We start from the raw sequence: 17,466 nt of genomic DNA, 5'->3' as shown, positions 1-17,466 counted from the left end.
CTATATGACCGCTTTCGCTAGCTACGCTAGCGGCGGTCATATAGGGATTGTCAAAGTTTTTTTTTTCTTTTTTTTTTCAGTCAATCTACTGAATTTTTAGAAACACCGGGGAACTGAAACACCGGGGAACATGACACCGGGGAACATGTCTACTGAAACACCGGGGAACATGACATTTTGGTGGGCATGTAGCCCCACTATACTTTTACGGAAAAATTTCGTTTGGTCCCCGGGGGCCACTCCCCCCCCGCGCTGGGCCCCCCCCAAACCCAAAAAATGCAGTTTTTCCTAAATAACTACTTGAACCGTGGAACCGAGGATGAAGAAATTTTTATGGTATGTTGGTCTTAAGGGCCCACATCAACCTAGCCCATAATCACTCATTTGTGATTTGCGCCCCTCCCATAAAAAATGAAAATGCAATATTATTCTGCTTTAATCGCCCCTATCTTCAGTTGAGATGTTCAGAACTGCACCATATTTCATGTGTATGATTAACTTGGCATCCTCTGGGGGTATGCTAAGTTTCGTAGAATTTCATCCATGGGGGGGTATAAAATAAATTCATTTATGTGCACATTTAGTGACTGTACACTCATCGGCCTGTAGATGGTGCTGTTGAGCGAAGGGTTGCTGGTTTAGGATGATACTGTCACACACACACATGCAGGAATACAAACAAACGCAAGCATGCAGACACACTGACATCCACACGCACAGACACACACCCATACACACACATACAAATCCACATGCACAGACACAAACACACACGCGCGCACACATGTACGCACGCATACATACACGCACAGACACACACACGCACAGACACACACACACACACAGACACACACATACACAAACACACACACACACACACAGACAGACATGCACATACTACTACTTTTTTTAGGTATATACATAAACACGCAATACAGCCAAATTACTCCACGTCATTTATTTTTGTGGAAAGCCAGTGCAGGCCTGAGCGGCGGTCATATTTTGTACCGCCATGCGGTACATCTAGTTCATGTTAAATTTCCATATGTTCACGTGTAAATATGTGTATTGTAATAATAATAATAAACATAATTCCACTGATGTCATCTGCTGTGGCTAATCTGAGTTTTCAGACAGTTTTACATGGACACACAAACCCATTTTTTTTCTGAATTTGGACTATTGCATCAGCTCCTGCTACAGATGGTCTCTTAAAGCATCCTTGACAGGACTTGTTCAGCTACTTCTCATGTGCAGTGAAACTACATAGAGGTTCAACAAATGCAAAAACTGAAACAAAATTTGAAAATGTGACTTAATTATGGACCCTATAGTGGTTATTATAGACACATAAATCATTTTTTTCTGATTTTGTTTGTTTCAGTTTGGATGTTTAATAGGAAAATGTTGTTGAATTACTTAAAGATTTGCTTTAATAACTACATTTCCTGACCAAAGCACTTTGATTTGGGTTATAAATACTATACAAAACCTACAATTGAGTGTTTAGAAATACAGCCTAATGGCTTGTTTGACTAATTTGCATTTGTTTTTACTTGTACTGTTGTGAAAAACAAACAAAACAACTATTTTGAGATTTATTTTATATGTAAATTGGGTAATGTGATTTGCTGTTCATGTGTGTTGCAATGTTTACGTTATGATTACGTATAGACTCTATGGAGAATTGGCGCGCTGACATGCGCAGTTAGTGTGTAAAAAAAAGGGACGTGCGCAGAAAAAGTGTGTGTGCAGATGAAGAGAGCATGACTGTCATGTGTTACACGAGATGACCTCGGATAATAAAAGAAGTCAAGTCCCATATGTCCGTTTATGCCTGCATTACTACGTTGAACCCATTTACAAGAGAGCTTCCTCTTATGTTCCACAGCCCCTCTTACATTTCATATATATATATTATTTTTTATTTTTTTCATGCATTCCAAAAAGCCCATTTTCAAATTTTGTAGTTGATGAATGTTTATAGCAGAAACTAAAGAAAAAAAGAAAACTTTTTTTCACACATTTATGTTTCCACACATGTGGGACTTAGTTTGATTTAAAATCACACTGCATTATTAGTTGTTTTAAATTAATTACTTTTTTTAAATAGTATCAATTTAGGGGTTAGTGTACATATACAACATGTGTTTTGGCATTTTTAGCACACTTCTTCCTCAGCCTACTGCACACAGACACAACTCATATCTCATTCAACCAAAAACCAGCTGATGAAGGAGTCATGACATGGGTCAGATATCAGAGGTCATAAACGATGAACCAATCCATCAGCTCTGCTCCTATTGGCACTTTGGTGTGTATATGGACAATACCTTTGACTGGAAGGCCTGTGTTGAAATTAGGTGTTATCATTTAGAGCAAACACTCACAGTAAATCAAAAAACCTTGGAAATGATGGAACATAGTGCTGTTATGGTTAGGATTAGGATTAGGGTTAGGGTTAAAGAAAAAAACCTTGGAAATGATGGAACATAGTGCTGTTATGGTTAGGATTAGGATTAGGGTTAGGGTTAAAGAAAAAAACCTTGGAAATGATGGAACATAGTGCTGTTAGGGTTATGGTTAGGATTAGGGTTAGGGTTAAAGAAAAAAACCTTGGAAATGATGGAGCATAGTGCTGTTAGGGTTATGGTTAGGATTAGGGTTAGGGTTAAAGAAAAAAACCTTGGAAATGATGGAGCATAGTGCTGTTAGGGTTATGGTTAGGATTAGGGTTAGGGTTAAAGAAAAAAACCTTGGAAATGATGGAACATAGTGCTGTTAGGGTTATGGTTAGGATTAGGGTTAGGGTTAAAGAAAAAAACCTTGGAAATGATGGAGCATAGTGCTGTTAGGGTTATGGTTAGGATTAGGGTTAGGGTTAAAGAAAAAAACCTTGGAAATGATGGAGCATAGTGCTGTTAGGGTTATGGTTAGGATTAGGGTTAGGGTTAAAGAAAAAAACCTTGGAAATGATGGAACATAGTGCTGTTAGGGTTATGGTTAGGATTAGGGTTAGGGTTAAAGAAAAAAACCTTGGAAATGATGGAACATAGTGCTGTTAGGGTTATGGTTAGGATTAGGGTTAGGGTTAAAGAAAAAAACCTTGGAAATGATGGAACATAGTGCTGTTAGGGTTATGGTTAGGATTAGGGTTAGGGTTAAAGAAAAAAACCTTGGAAATGATGGAGCATAGTGCTGTTAGGGTTATGGTTAGGATTAGGGTTAGGGTTAAAGAAAAAAACCTTGGAAATGATGGAACATAGTGCTGTTAGGGTTATGGTTAGGATTAGGGTTAGGGTTAAAGAAAAAAACCTTGGAAATGATGGAGCATAGTGCTGTTAGGGTTATGGTTAGGATTAGGGTTAGGGTTAAAGAAAAAAACCTTGGAAATGATGGAACATAGTGCTGTTAGGGTTATGGTTAGGATTAGGGTTAGGGTTAAAGAAAAAAACCTTGGAAATGATGGAGCATAGTGCTGTTAGGGTTATGGTTAGGATTAGGGTTAGGGTTAAAGAAAAAAACCTTGGAAATGATGGAACATAGGGCTGTTAGGGTCAGGTTAGGGTTGTGGTTAGAATTAGGGTTAGGGTTAAAGAAAAAAACCTTGGAAATGATGGAACATAGTGCTGTTAAGGTTAGGTTAGGATTAAGGTTAAAGAAAAAAAAACTTGGAAATGATAGAACATAGGAACATAACTGTGGGAATAAAGGGCTGTGGGAATATAGGGCTCTGGCAACACAGGGCTGTAGGAACAGGCACGCTCCCCTGCAAACCATGATATGTAATAATTAAAAAGTTGTCAGAGGACTAACACATTGTTGGAAAGGTCTCAACCAGGAGAGTAACATGTCTAAAGAGGATACATTACTCCTGCTTTAAATACTAAACCTTGAACCCAGTCCATCTTTAAAGGCTTGTCATTTAGCAACAGAAGGTGATAAAAACAGAAGACCAGCAGTTATAAAAAGCTCTGGACCTATGCTGTCATGTAGGTATGGTCACCAAATTTTACCCACTGTAAGAACTGTCAAATATGGTAAAACAAAAACAAAAAAGAAGCTATTTTCACCTATTTAACGATTCAATTTTTAAAATCTGAGGAAACCAGTGTGTTTCCCATCCCAATAAACCTCAGGCAGGGTGTATCCAAAATTTTACACTTATAACTTATAAGTATGAGAAATATACCAATATACTTAAAAACTACAACTCCCAATAGAGACGCGTCACAGAAGCTGTTACAAAGTGTGTGCACTTGTAGTTTTCCGGGCTGGGTGGGTGGACATGTTCGACTCCTGTGTTTCTGCTGTCTGCCGCCGCCGGCCAACCGAGCACGTGTGTACAATACATACAAATACATGAAACTGTATTTTATTATTATCTTTATTGTTTGAATCCACAAATACAACGTTAGACAAAAACATAATATTACGAACATTGTGTATTTTTTATCTTCTTATCCGCCGAACGGTACATACAACGTCACTTCCGGAGTCTTCAGCTGATTAAAAAAAAACAAACAACAAAAAAAAAAAAACACAAAAAAAAAAACCGGTGCATAACTTACTGGAGCAGCAAAGCTGAACAACGTTGTTGTTGGTGACAAAAATAATGATTATATCAGCTGATCGCTGTCCGATTTTGTGAATGAATTCCCGCATTGCATTGTGGGATATGGCCTTTGAATGCGTCTAGCTCGTATCATATCGTAATGTTCTGTATTACAGCATACTGTAATATTTCACCGATAATAAAACCGAAACAATATTAAAATAAATAAATTAATACCATGATAACATTTAAATAAATGTTGAAAAGATAGCGTTATAGTTTTAAACATAAATAAACAACAAAGAAACCCAACTTCCCTGGTCCCTATAGACTGAAATAATAACATTAAAAGTAAAAGTATATATATATAAATATATATATATATTTATATATATATATATATATATATATATATATATATATATATATATTTATATATATATATATAATATATATATATATATATATATATATATATATAAATATATATATATATATATACATACATACACACACACACAAAACACATATAATTGTCTTCTGCTTTTTCTCATCCGGGGGACAGTGAAGACTTACACACACACATTCAGTGCATTAAAGTCAATGGTAGACAACAGTGCAGCAGCATGTTTCATGTGACTTGCCTTTTAAAAAAGCCTTCAGAAACCCTCCTGAATTAGAATCCATGCTTTCACATTTTTAGAAGCTTCTGGAACCTCTTGACCTCTGTCCTCGTAAGCCTGTTCGTTTTTCCACCCCTGCCTACCTCAGCTACCCTTTATTCAAAAATGTATGGTTTAGCTGGTGGAATCAACTGTCTCTTAATGGGTGTCAATTAATATGAGTAAAAACATATCCCACCCAGTGTTAATTTCGTTAACGAAAACTATGACGAAAAATGTTCGTTGACGACCTTTTTTCCCCTGACTAAGACAAGACGATGAGAGACGACACCCACGTCATTAAACGATAACTGTTAACACATGCAATATCGTTGACGAAAAAAGACGAGACTAAATGCGTTTAAACATTTTTTAAACTTAACCAAAACCGCTTGTTTGTGTCAAATAAAGGAGACGACAACACATTGACTGTTTTTTACGAGCGTTCATGCTTACGGTTGCCAGATTTTAATAATTAAATCCCCAGACAGAGCTTTTCTGTTAAAAGAACACGTTTCCTACCCGGCCTTTTCAATAGTATCTGGCAACCATGCGCGCGCGCTCTCTACACTGCTGAAGAAGCGCGGATGATCTGAAAACAACACAAGTTATGCCTAGTTCACACTACATGATTTTAAGCCCGATTTAAGCCCGATTTGCAAGTTAACGAGCTCGCCGACAGGTCGGGCTGTAATCGCGTGCAAATCTGCGGGTGATCCGCGCTCGCCAATCTTTGAGTGTGAAATACTTAACGACGCATCAAAACCCCTCGCTGACACATCGCCGACGCGTCGCCGACGCCAGAAAAATATCTAGCATGCCAAATATCTGGAATTGTCGGCCGACTCGATAGCCTGTGGTGTCACGTGTCGCGACGAGCAACAGCCAATGATCATCTTGTTATGATATTACAAAAGCCCTTTGTATTTGTAACCATCGTTGCCAAACCACAACAGGCAGCTGCTTTTTCATTATAATGTTTTACTCACTTCCAAATCTCTATCTGACAGACAATCCCTGCTGCCCGCGTGTGCTTATCCATCCGTTCACCCATATTCTTTTTTTTTTTCTTTTTTTTCTTTCGGGGTTCTAAACAGATCATTGCACAAACAATATAGGCCTATATATATATATATATATATATATATATATATATATATATATATATATATATATATATATATATATATGGGGTGTGCGTGTGCCGGTTTCAGAATTGGTGTGACGGTTATGACGTGAGTCAAATGACATAACTCATCGGTTATTATATTGCCTATTTCCTTTTTATTTTATAAATAGGCCTACATGCAATTGGTTGATGAAACATTTATTAAAATTAAGATACAATTTGTACAAAACGAAATTCGTTTTAAATAAATTATTTCTACAAAGCAAAGTGGTAAAAATCATGTCTGACGATTTACAAAACAAAACTTCATTAAGTGGTAAAACCCCAATATATAGCATCTTATGATCCTATCTTTTATTACAATTGTTTTTGAGCTAAAATGTAATACACATCATATATACACACTGTATATGTTTCTTTTATCAAACATGTTTGGGGCCAGTCAAGGGGTAATTAAACTGCACGATCAGTTATCGGTAATGATATTGTTTATTATTGCAAATGTTTATTGCTAATGTTTATTATTGGAAATGTTTTTCATTTGTTTAATAAATCTCATAATGATGGCACATCACTATATCATAGTCATAGCTTTTATTTCTATCTCAAATGATTGAAAGAATCAATTACAGTTGGAAACGTATAGACCAATAATAACACAGACTGTCAACAATTGTTTTTAATTAGTATTTAAACATTCTCTATAATAGAAAAGATAGAAATTTAAAAATATTTTAATAACACGTTTTTTTTGCGGTTATAGAGTTCTAATGACGGTGCTCAACTATATATATATATATATATATATATATACCAACAATTTTGTCCCGCCGTCCATTTGCCATTGGAATGCGCCAAGACTTGTTGTCAGCTCCTGTAGTGTGTAAGCCCCTGTTGCAGAAGATTTACGTAGTGTCACATAGTCTGAACACCACAACGACTTCAAGACTCCAGAGCAAGTCATGTAGTCTGAACAGCACAGCGATCTGCCGACGTTTAAAGTTGTGTAGTGTGAACTAGGCATAAGCTGGAGTTTAGCGATCTTCATTTGAGATGTTCTACTTAAATTAAAGTGTCTTTCAGTCGGTCTGTGTTCTGCCACGAGCCGAACACAGACTACTACTGAATCTTTGTGCTACTAAATCTGCGATCAAAATATAGGCTGATATCTAGTGTTTTTAATGTCGATCATATTATACGAGCAAGAATGCAATGTTTCCTGAATATCCACACGATTTCAAATGAGACATTGATTTTATACAACAGTGCAACAAACAGAAGGGTAACATTAAATGATTTACTACATTTAAAACAGTATTGTCATAGGCGTATTGCTCTATTTTGCAACGAAAGCCACAGCAGAACTGCAGCACACAGCGGTGATTCGTGAACGATTCTGTGGCTTAGAATGATTCGTGAGATTCAATGACCCGTTCATAAAAATAGCAGCTTGCTTCCTTACTGAATGAATGAATGACTCCATGACTCACTCATAAAGACAGTGACTTACTACTGACTTTAATTTAATATTTTAAAAGTACCGGTATTACTAAGTTTTTACCATCATTGCATATTTATTGAACATTGTTTAATTTAAAAATATATATATAACATTTTTTTTGTCCCTTAGTGGAAAAAATGTGAATGCAGTCTAAGTGGAAGAGGGGGTACCAGGGGGTAGGGCACTATAAAAACCACTGAACTAAGGAAAAGGGGTATGTAGAATTGCACAAGTGCTACTGCTAAAGAGTGCAATGTCAATACAGCCTGTTACATAAATTTACATTTCTCATAAGCTTAATTGAATTGGCCTAGAGATAAAAAATGTAGGACATTTTTTGTCTAAGGACTACATATAAATAGCTACCTAAATGAATGTCGGTAACTGCAGTTTGACTAAAAGTTGACAAAAAACGCAATGACTTTTCGTCAACTAAAACTAGACTAAAACTATGAAAGACAAAATGACTAAAATGTGACTAAGACCAATAAGTATTTTCGTCTCAAGATGAAAACTAAGACTAAATCAAAAATGGCTGCCAAAATTAACACTGATCCCACCTTCCTTGAGTGCATCATATTGCAATATATCATTTGACACGTTGAAGAAGATTTCAGGTGATTGGCTAACCCACAAAATGAATGGAAAGACATAAACATAAATATAGGTATACTTTGCTTTTTATTTGAACAAAAATCATTTGATAAAGAAAACACTTAATTTATTAACTTTGTATACATAAATCGTAACATCCAAAACCAGGATGGCCCGTAAAGGCGAACTCGACAATTACTGTCTGAGTGAAGTCACACATCGGCAGTCTTGGGACATGGTGAAAACTTGAAGGCCGGCTCCCATGTCTCCTCCCAGATTTTTCCACTGTAAGTATCAGTAACACAAAATCAGTGAAAAACAGAGGAGCCATTTTAACATAATAGTTTCACAGCATAAATATTGTACGCTCTTGTATTTCATTGTTTTTATACAAACATATACATATATATAGTGCTTGATGCAATGTAACATAAACATCAGCCACTCTCATCGATAAAGTCATTGAAAGTAAACAAGCCAATAGCCGATAACAGTCAACATGGATGATCTTGGTCGATACTGATGTTCTGCCAATAAATTGGTGAATGTCTACTTCCTACATAGAATCACACAGGGGCAATTATTCATGGCATCAGGTATGGTACTGAAAAGAGCAAGTGGCTAAATCCTGTAGACAATATTTGACACTGTATTTAATCCATCCTATACCAACAGTGTAACCAATAGTCTAATTAAAATACAGGTGGGTCTCCAAAATGACAGTATTGTGCAATATTTCAAGCCATTTTTTATATGATTAAAGCTTACAGCTCATGAAAACCAAAAATCATCATCTCAAAATATAAGAATAAAGAGGAATACAGATATGTTGACCTTTTGAAAATAAACGAACGAATCTGACTCTATACTTGGTCTGGCTGCTTTTGCACAAATTACTGCATCAGTGTGGTGTGGCATGGAGGCCATCAGTGTATGGCATTGCTGAGGTGTTATGGAAGGCCAGGTTGCTTTGATAGTGACTTTGAGATTGTCTGTAATGTTGGGTTTGATATCTATCATTGTTCTCTCTATGGTGTTAAGGTGAGATGAGTTAAGCACAGCAATACCATGCTAAGCAAACCAGTAACAAGCAGTTTTGGCACTGTAGCAAGAGCAGAGTCCTGGTGGAAAAGGTAATCAACATGTACATAAAGCTTGTCAGCAGATGCAACCATCCTCTAAAATCTCCTGGTAGAAGGCTGCATTGACTCTGGACTTAAAGGGTTAGTTCACCCAAAAATCAAAATGATCTCAGTATTTACTTACCCGCGTGTTGTTCTAACCCTGTAAGACCTCCATTTATCATCGCATCACAAAATATTATATTTATGATGGAATCTGAGCGCTGGATAAGTCTTCCATTGACTTCCAAGGGGCTTAAACTTGCTCGATTCAACTAAGCTGTTTACGTTGTCTATCTGCACAAGCTTCTGGGTTCTACTGGGTTCCTGCGTTGGCCAATAGTGAGCCTGCGTGGTGACGTAGAATGTCAAAGCTCTGCGCAGTTAGACTACGTAAACAGCTTTGAAGCAGAACACGAGTAAATGGATATTGGAATAAATTCGTAATTTTTGTTTGTTTTTGGCGAGGAAAAGTATTCTCGTCGCTTGATAAATGGATGGTTGAGCGACTGGAGTCATTTGGACTATTTTAAACGATGTCTTAATACGTTTTCTGATCGAGCAAAGTTAAGCCCCTTGGAAGTCAATGGGGAACTTATCCAGCGCTCAGATTCCATCATAAATATAATATTTTGTGATGCGATGATAAATGGAAGTCTTACGGGGTAAGAACAACACGCGGGTGAGTAAAAACTGAGATCATTTTGATTTTTGGGTGAACTAACCCTTTAAAACCTAGTGGACATGACAATTCTCTCAACGCTGCTTGTTGGTTGCAAAACTTTGAGACCGCCTGTACATTCAAACTTTTGTGTGCTACAATATACATTCCAACCTTTATCCACCACCTATGAGAAGGTTAAAAGTGGAAACAGAAAGGAGATGTATAAAGGCAATTTTAACCAATATAAAGCAGTACTTACCATGCAGAGCAAGGTAACCATTTGACCTTAACTTCTTCTTTTCCCTACAGAAAGACACATACATATAATAATCAGGTTTATAATGTCATAACTTTTGTGACAAGGCCACTTTGCCTTCAGTAGGGCCGTCATTAAATTCCAACCCTGCATAAAATAGAAGGATAAGGAATATGAATTTATATACCTCATGGGATTCGCAATAGCCTATCATTTCTCAGGATCATCACATTGTGTTGAATGTATATACTGTATGTTTGAAAGTATTCTGAATTCATATGCTAATTATAAAAAAAAAAAAAAAGATTTAATTCAGTATTAATAATATTGGAGCTTTAGACGGCTAATAATTATGTCATAAAAATATTGTCCGGTGTGGCTCTGTTTTGTTACATTAGCTTTGCCTTGTTGTTAATGTCCAATTGACCCAAACAGCGCTTGATTGACAGGCGATCTGACCAATCATATTTCGCCATCCGCCATTTTGCCTGACAGCACCGTCAGGAGAGATAGTAGATTAACATGCCAGGATTTGAACTTGAGAAACGGAGTGTACTGATGCTTTTCTGCGGTTAAAACAACATTCCTTCTTATGTTCATTCATGTTTAATTGATGCTATAACTGAACTAGAAGGAAGAGATGATCGGTTCACAAGAAGCTTTAACTGATGCTCTACAGCAATCTGACAGACACATTAAAGAACCACAAAACGTTATTTACTGTTTACATTTGACCAAATTTGAAAGGCGAGACTTTGTTTAATATCAAAAGTAACTGAAAAGTAAGCTGGTCTGTCCTGTCTGTCAGCGTGTTGTCAGTCTCCTCTCTGCTCCACAATGTATTTTTCACTGAGTAGGAACATAGCTTGTCGGGCATAGCAACAATAACTAAGGGAGGCGGGTCTTTGTGAACGGTCAATTGCAATGACGATGTCTACTATAAAAACGGACTCATTAAAAATATGTTTTTCCAACTCAAGACTTGTCTAAGTCTGTTTAAAATATGAAGATAATGTAAAAAGCACAGCAGTTACTCTAAAATACCCTTAAATGGGCTCAAATTACCACTTGCTTCAATGGTCAGTATTTTGTGATATGTGAAATGCCAGATAAGCCACATACAATGGAGAGATGATCAGACAGCCTAGTGAAAAATATATTTCTAAACTTACCTTATGTATCCTTCTTCCTGTTATGGATTCATATCGGAAAACTTGTTGTCTACTACATTTCCGGCAACCTTAAATGACAAAAAATAATAATAATAATAATAATTAACCATAAATGACAAAAAAAACTTAAAATGAAACAAACAAATTCTTAACTAAGTTTCACAAAACCTGGGGAACAACAGTAACCATTGTCCTTGAACTTTGAAAACGTCAGAAAAAACAGCTAAATAACTAAAGAATACATATATTAAAGGCCATTCACACCAAGAACGATAACTTTAAGAAATATATAGTTCTCGTTAATATGATAAACTATAACGATAATGACATGGAGAACAATATTGTTGGGAATCACTTTTAAAGCGATTTTGAGAACGATAAAAAGCTAACAGCCAATAAGAACCCATCAAATTTTAGCCATATTTATTAACACAAGGTGAGACTTTGCATATCCTTGGTCAGTCTGGAGGCTTTTATCGTTATGGTTATACGTATATAGTTATTGTTCCTGGAATGAACAGCCCTTTAGCCATCAAATTCAGTGACTTCATAGCCGAAATGTAACCTAATTATCCTACTGCCTAGTCGAAAGGTTATTGAAGCAGACTTGTGAACAGTGGTACGTGGGGAATAAGCTATCTGGGCTGCCCACTGATGTGTGTGATATGTGTGTGTGTATTTGTATTCATCTCTACTTATGTGTGTATTGCTCATTACTCTACTCCTAGAGTGTGTGTTCAGTACTGAAAGGTATGTATGCAAGGACAAATTCCTTTGTGTATCAGGCTGGCCACTAAAAATTACTCACTATTAACTAATCGATTGGACTTAAATTCACCTGAAGATTTCTGTATTTCATGAATCATGATTACAAAAAGGGGAAATTCATACATAGTGTGCTAAGACCAAAGTTCACTTACACTTTCTTCTTTTTTTTGGTGGGGGGCGTTGTTCCTTCACAGGGAGAGAGACAGGGTATAAATCTAAAAGATAAAATGTCTCCTTTTCCTGGGCCTGATGCTGGGTTTTGGGCTGGGCCTGATGCTGGAGCTGGGCCTGATGCTGGGGCTCTGGCTGGGCCTGATGCTGGGGCTCTGGCTGGGCCTGATGCTGGGGTTCTGGCTGGGCCTGATGCTGGGGCTCTGGCTGGTCCTGATGCTGGGGTTCTGGCTGGGCCTGATGCTGGGGTTCTGGCTGGGCCTGATGCTGGGGCTCGAGCTGGTCCTGATGCTGGGGCTGAGGCTCTGGCAATGTTGTTGTGGAGTTCCCTACAATATTGTATGTGTATGTTAATTTTCAATATTTCCCCATCATGAAAAAACCCAGTTTAAAACTGTCATGACTTAAATTACACAAATCCTACCTTCTTTGATCAATATAAAATTGTAGGCCTTTCTCATGGAGGCCACAATTTTTAGGTTTTCTTCAGTGGGTGGCAGATCGGTCACCACATCGGCCGCCCACTTTCCAGAGGCCTTATCCTTTTTGGCAAAAAATAGAATTGGGACATAGCCCACTGCACTTAGTTTTTTCACCTGTAAAAATGCAGACAGCAAACATTAGTTATTCCCAGTCCACTGCATTATTTTCCACCCTATTGAAAAAAAGGCATTAAATACATTAGTGCTACTGTTTCTAATATACACAATACGCTGATTTCACGCAGCCGCCATTTTGAAATCGAAAGTGAGGCTCCGGTGGGAAAAACCCCGGAAGTAAAGATAAACAACAATGCCTTTGGATTACCAACCTGAAGCTGCTGCCGCGATTTACACTTTTGGATGTTAATATCCAATATAGGATATGTGTATAGTTCATTCCTGCTTCTTTTTTTACTTTCTGAATTATATAAAAAAAATATTTTATTTATAAATGAATTTCACTGTATATAGTATAAAGTATAAAAGAAATGTATGTACAGTTTTAGAATTGACACAACATCATTAAACACAACAATACGCCATTGCATTCACGACTCTCCTGTGATTAAAGGCGACACTTCCGGTTTTCTTCCCAACGGAGCCTCGCTTTCGATTTCAAAATAACGGCTGCGTGAAATCAGCGTATTACCATAATCAAACTTAACAGCTTTTCCCCTTAGAAACAAAAACATTACATATGTGATCTATCCCAGTGGTTCTCAAAGTGGATTTGCTTTGAATGAGAAAGTTGTGCTTCATCATTAAGAAATGCCTATCAATGACAATGTAATGATCTAGAATCTACATACAATCTTGATTGTAAATGCACTAATAAATTAAAACATTCACATTTAACTTTTTTTGTGATTATGACTAATCAAGTTAATCTGTTGTAAATCACTTCACTCAGGTCATGATGAACCATTCTTCCTGCTGCTTAGCTTGGCTTATTTGCTATTAAGATAGCTGATGAACATGGATGAATGTTTGAGTCAGTCCACATCATTAAGGGATTCAAATTCCAAAGTTGACTAAAGACCCAGTTACACACCAGCTAGAAAACACGGAATAGTGAACCTGGACACAATTTCAAGAAAATAGAAATGGCATCAAAGTATACAAATGGTAGCAAGCATATGCTTAATTGTTTTAATTATGAGGGGGTCCTTGGAAATTGTTCTCCCACACAAATGGTCCTTGGCTCTAACCGTTTGAGAACCCCTGCTTTTGACACACACAAAACAAAATATGATAATACATATATGAAAAATACATTTTGACTGGACTCCCTCTTTATGGCCAAATATCAACCTGATCCAAACACTCTCCTCCCCCCTTAGATAGTCTACCTGTCTCTCCCCACGGAAAATGTAGGTTATGGGACAAACAGAAACATTCATTTGGGAAGGCCACCAATGAACATAAAGTTAAAAATCATAAAATAGCCAGCTGCTCTACAGAATCTGGACTTGGTCCTACTCCAGTAGGTATGGCTGAATCCTTTCTCTTTTAATGTGACATTAGCCTACTATCTCCCCTGTAGTAATTCAAATGCTTTTTAAGTTGTGGCTTTGAAAAAGGACATCTGGAATATGGCCTTGCTTTTACCAACACATATTTTGCACACAGAATGGGTTTCATGCATGTCCTCAGTTATTTTGTCACGTCATCATGCACTTTCTCTAAAATTACAGCAGCGCAAAGCACTATAAGCGTGAAATGCAATATTCACATGCTTGTAGTGGTAGTGTAAGGGAGCATGTTATCTACAGTACTTAGCCTACATAATCATGCAAGACTGTCTTTAATAGTGACTCTGGGTCTGAATTCTGTGATCTGCCTTTAGCAGAGACAGAAACTTCAGTAACATGCATTGTCTGTGTGGTACTAAAGCAAGGTTATGTTTACAATGTAGCCGGTTGTATATGTAAACAAATGTACATGTGCACCTGGTCAAAAAGAAAGTCTATTCCATGCATGTCAAGCAAATGACAAATAAATTAAAATAATATTACACCAATGCCATCTATGACTACCTCAAATTCATTCACTGACAGATTAAACTTATTTTTGTAAAATGACGCCCTTGCCCTATCACACAATATTAATAAAAAGTGAAACAAATCATATTGCTTAATGACATATGAGCATTTATACTTACTGCAATATTGGCAGAGTCCACCACTCTTGACGCATTTTTATTTTTTCGGACCCTTTCCCCCCAATTCTTGTCCAGGGACAATTTTTTGGCCGTCACTTTGGCTTTTTGGGAGATGGCTGTGAAACAAGAGCTGCAGGTTTTGCGGCTCACCTGTGTTGGTAAAAGTATACCAAAGTGAGACATCACATCCACAGTCACAGAGAAGAAGTACAATCAAGATACAGTTTAATTTGGCTGTATACAGGAAAGATAGGAACACACAAAGCACAATGCAATTCAGAATAGGTCTCTAAATTTACACAGGATTATTATTATTATTATAATCATACAGTAAAAGTGGCAGATGTAGGAGACACCCAGGCTACTCTAATAAATGTTGCCTATGGCGTTTGGTGCAAAATAAGTAATACATATTGTTATTAACCCAGACGCCTTACATTATTACTGTTTTGTAACACAGTACAGATATCATACAGGGTCATTTAGTAGGAGCATACTTTAGTACCCAATTGACCTACTAAATGTAGGACATTAAAACCACATATTTGAATATTGCACATAATGCTCTATTCCACTTTCCCTCACCTGATTAGGTGCTTGGCAGGAGGGGCAAGGCTTGAACTTCTTTCGAGGCATTTTGAAATCTACACACACACACACACACATTTTTTTCTTCTATAATAACATACTTTTTTAGACATTGTCAACAAACAGTACACAACTTATTGGCATAACTGCTTTCTACCAAAACAATGAAAACAATTAAAGCAGGTTAACTTTTAGCTAATTTAGCGTCACTGCAACAACAACCATGCACTTATATCAGTCTCTATCCCATGCATTTTCTACAGTGCACTTTAGACAGCGTCAACAAACACAAATTTTCTAATTCACCCATTTTAATTTTGGAAGCTATATATATATATATATATATATATATTAGGGCTGGGAATCGATTAGCGGGTCTTTTCCGCTCCGTGTGCGCCGCCGCACTCTCCGTTCCGTGTGTCTCTGTGTGTGTGTGTGTGTTAAAAAAAAAAAAAAAGTGCTGCGTTAAATGCGTTATTTTTTTTTAACGCATTAAACATCTCAAATTAATCACAAAGATTAACGCGATAATTCCCCCAGCCCTAATATATATATATATATATATATATATATATATATATATATATATATATATATATATATAGGCTAGCATATGTGTGTGTGTGAATCAGTCAATAGTTTATGACAGCATTATTACATTACTTGCATATTGTTTTATTTCATGTTGAAAAGTTGTGATGAGCCACAATGTAGTAGTTATGAATTTGTAGTATTGTTAAAAATGGATGATTTATTTCGGTGTTTTATTATATAATTTTGCGTAATTTATCATTAACGTCAGACTGTAAAACAGACCAATCTGCCAACCGTTCTTCATTCTGAACATTTACAATGTTGGATAATTTTTGTGGGCTAATTTAATACTGAAAATCTTATATTCCCCTATGATCGTACCTTAAGTTGCATGATTGTATGCGACAAAAATTAACTTGAATTTAATTAGCTAACGTTAATTTTGCTAGCCTGCACATTTGGTGCAGAAAACTGTATGTTTATAATGTCTTATTCTATCATAATCGTCCTAAGAAATGGCCACCTTACAAAACTAAAGTTTCTAAACACAACTTATTGTCCTGATTCAACAGTTTTAGATGTGTAAATGTAAGAATAATAGACCCATGTATATTAATGTACCGTACTTACCGAGAGGAAAATCGCAATGAACTTTGGGATAACCCGGTGACGTCAGCGTAATTGTTTTAAAGGACTTAATAATAAACAAAAAAATATATAAATAAACTGATTAATTGAACACAATCGTAGCATATTATATTTATTAAAATAAATAAAAAAATCCGATAAAAATCTGTTATCCAGCATGCTTTAGTTAAAGGAATAAACTCACCGCTGAATGCGGTTGCACACCATGTGCGTTGTTAAACTCACCGCTGATGAACGCGCTAAACCTTTGACATCAGATTGCGAGGGTTTTAAAACATCAAAAACCAGTTGGAGAGGCAGATACAAATTATCTGGGGGCCGCCATTTGACTCGCCCTGGCATAGATCGTTTTTTTGTAGCCTATTCATTTTTATTTTTGTAGTATAGTCTTGTTGTAATGGCAGACAACATGTTGTGGTGTGCTTACCCAAGACGTCAAATTTCAACGTTGAACGTCCCC

At 36.7% G+C, this 17,466-nt stretch overlaps 1 protein-coding gene and 1 long non-coding RNA gene across 2 annotated transcripts in view; both read right to left on the bottom strand.

Annotated features, from left to right (window-relative positions):
• The window catches only part of LOC311077688 (B-cell receptor CD22-like), a 271,893-nt gene that overhangs the window by 163,108 nt on the left and 91,319 nt on the right, over positions 1-17,466 (bottom strand). The gene's annotated exons all lie outside the window — the stretch shown is intronic.
• LOC311076081 lies at positions 8,520-12,695 on the bottom strand. Its single transcript, XR_014604611.1, has 4 exons — positions 12,575-12,695; positions 11,655-11,722; positions 10,486-10,529; positions 8,520-8,726 (listed from the first exon to the last, which is right to left on the bottom strand). It is a non-coding gene; the product is annotated as an uncharacterized lncRNA (long non-coding RNA).

This window comes from Abramis brama (genome assembly GCF_963993115.1).
Source record: "Abramis brama genome assembly, chromosome: 2".
Taxonomy (NCBI): domain Eukaryota; kingdom Metazoa; phylum Chordata; class Actinopteri; order Cypriniformes; family Leuciscidae; genus Abramis; species Abramis brama.
This window is presented reverse-complemented; position numbering and strand designations above follow the sequence as displayed.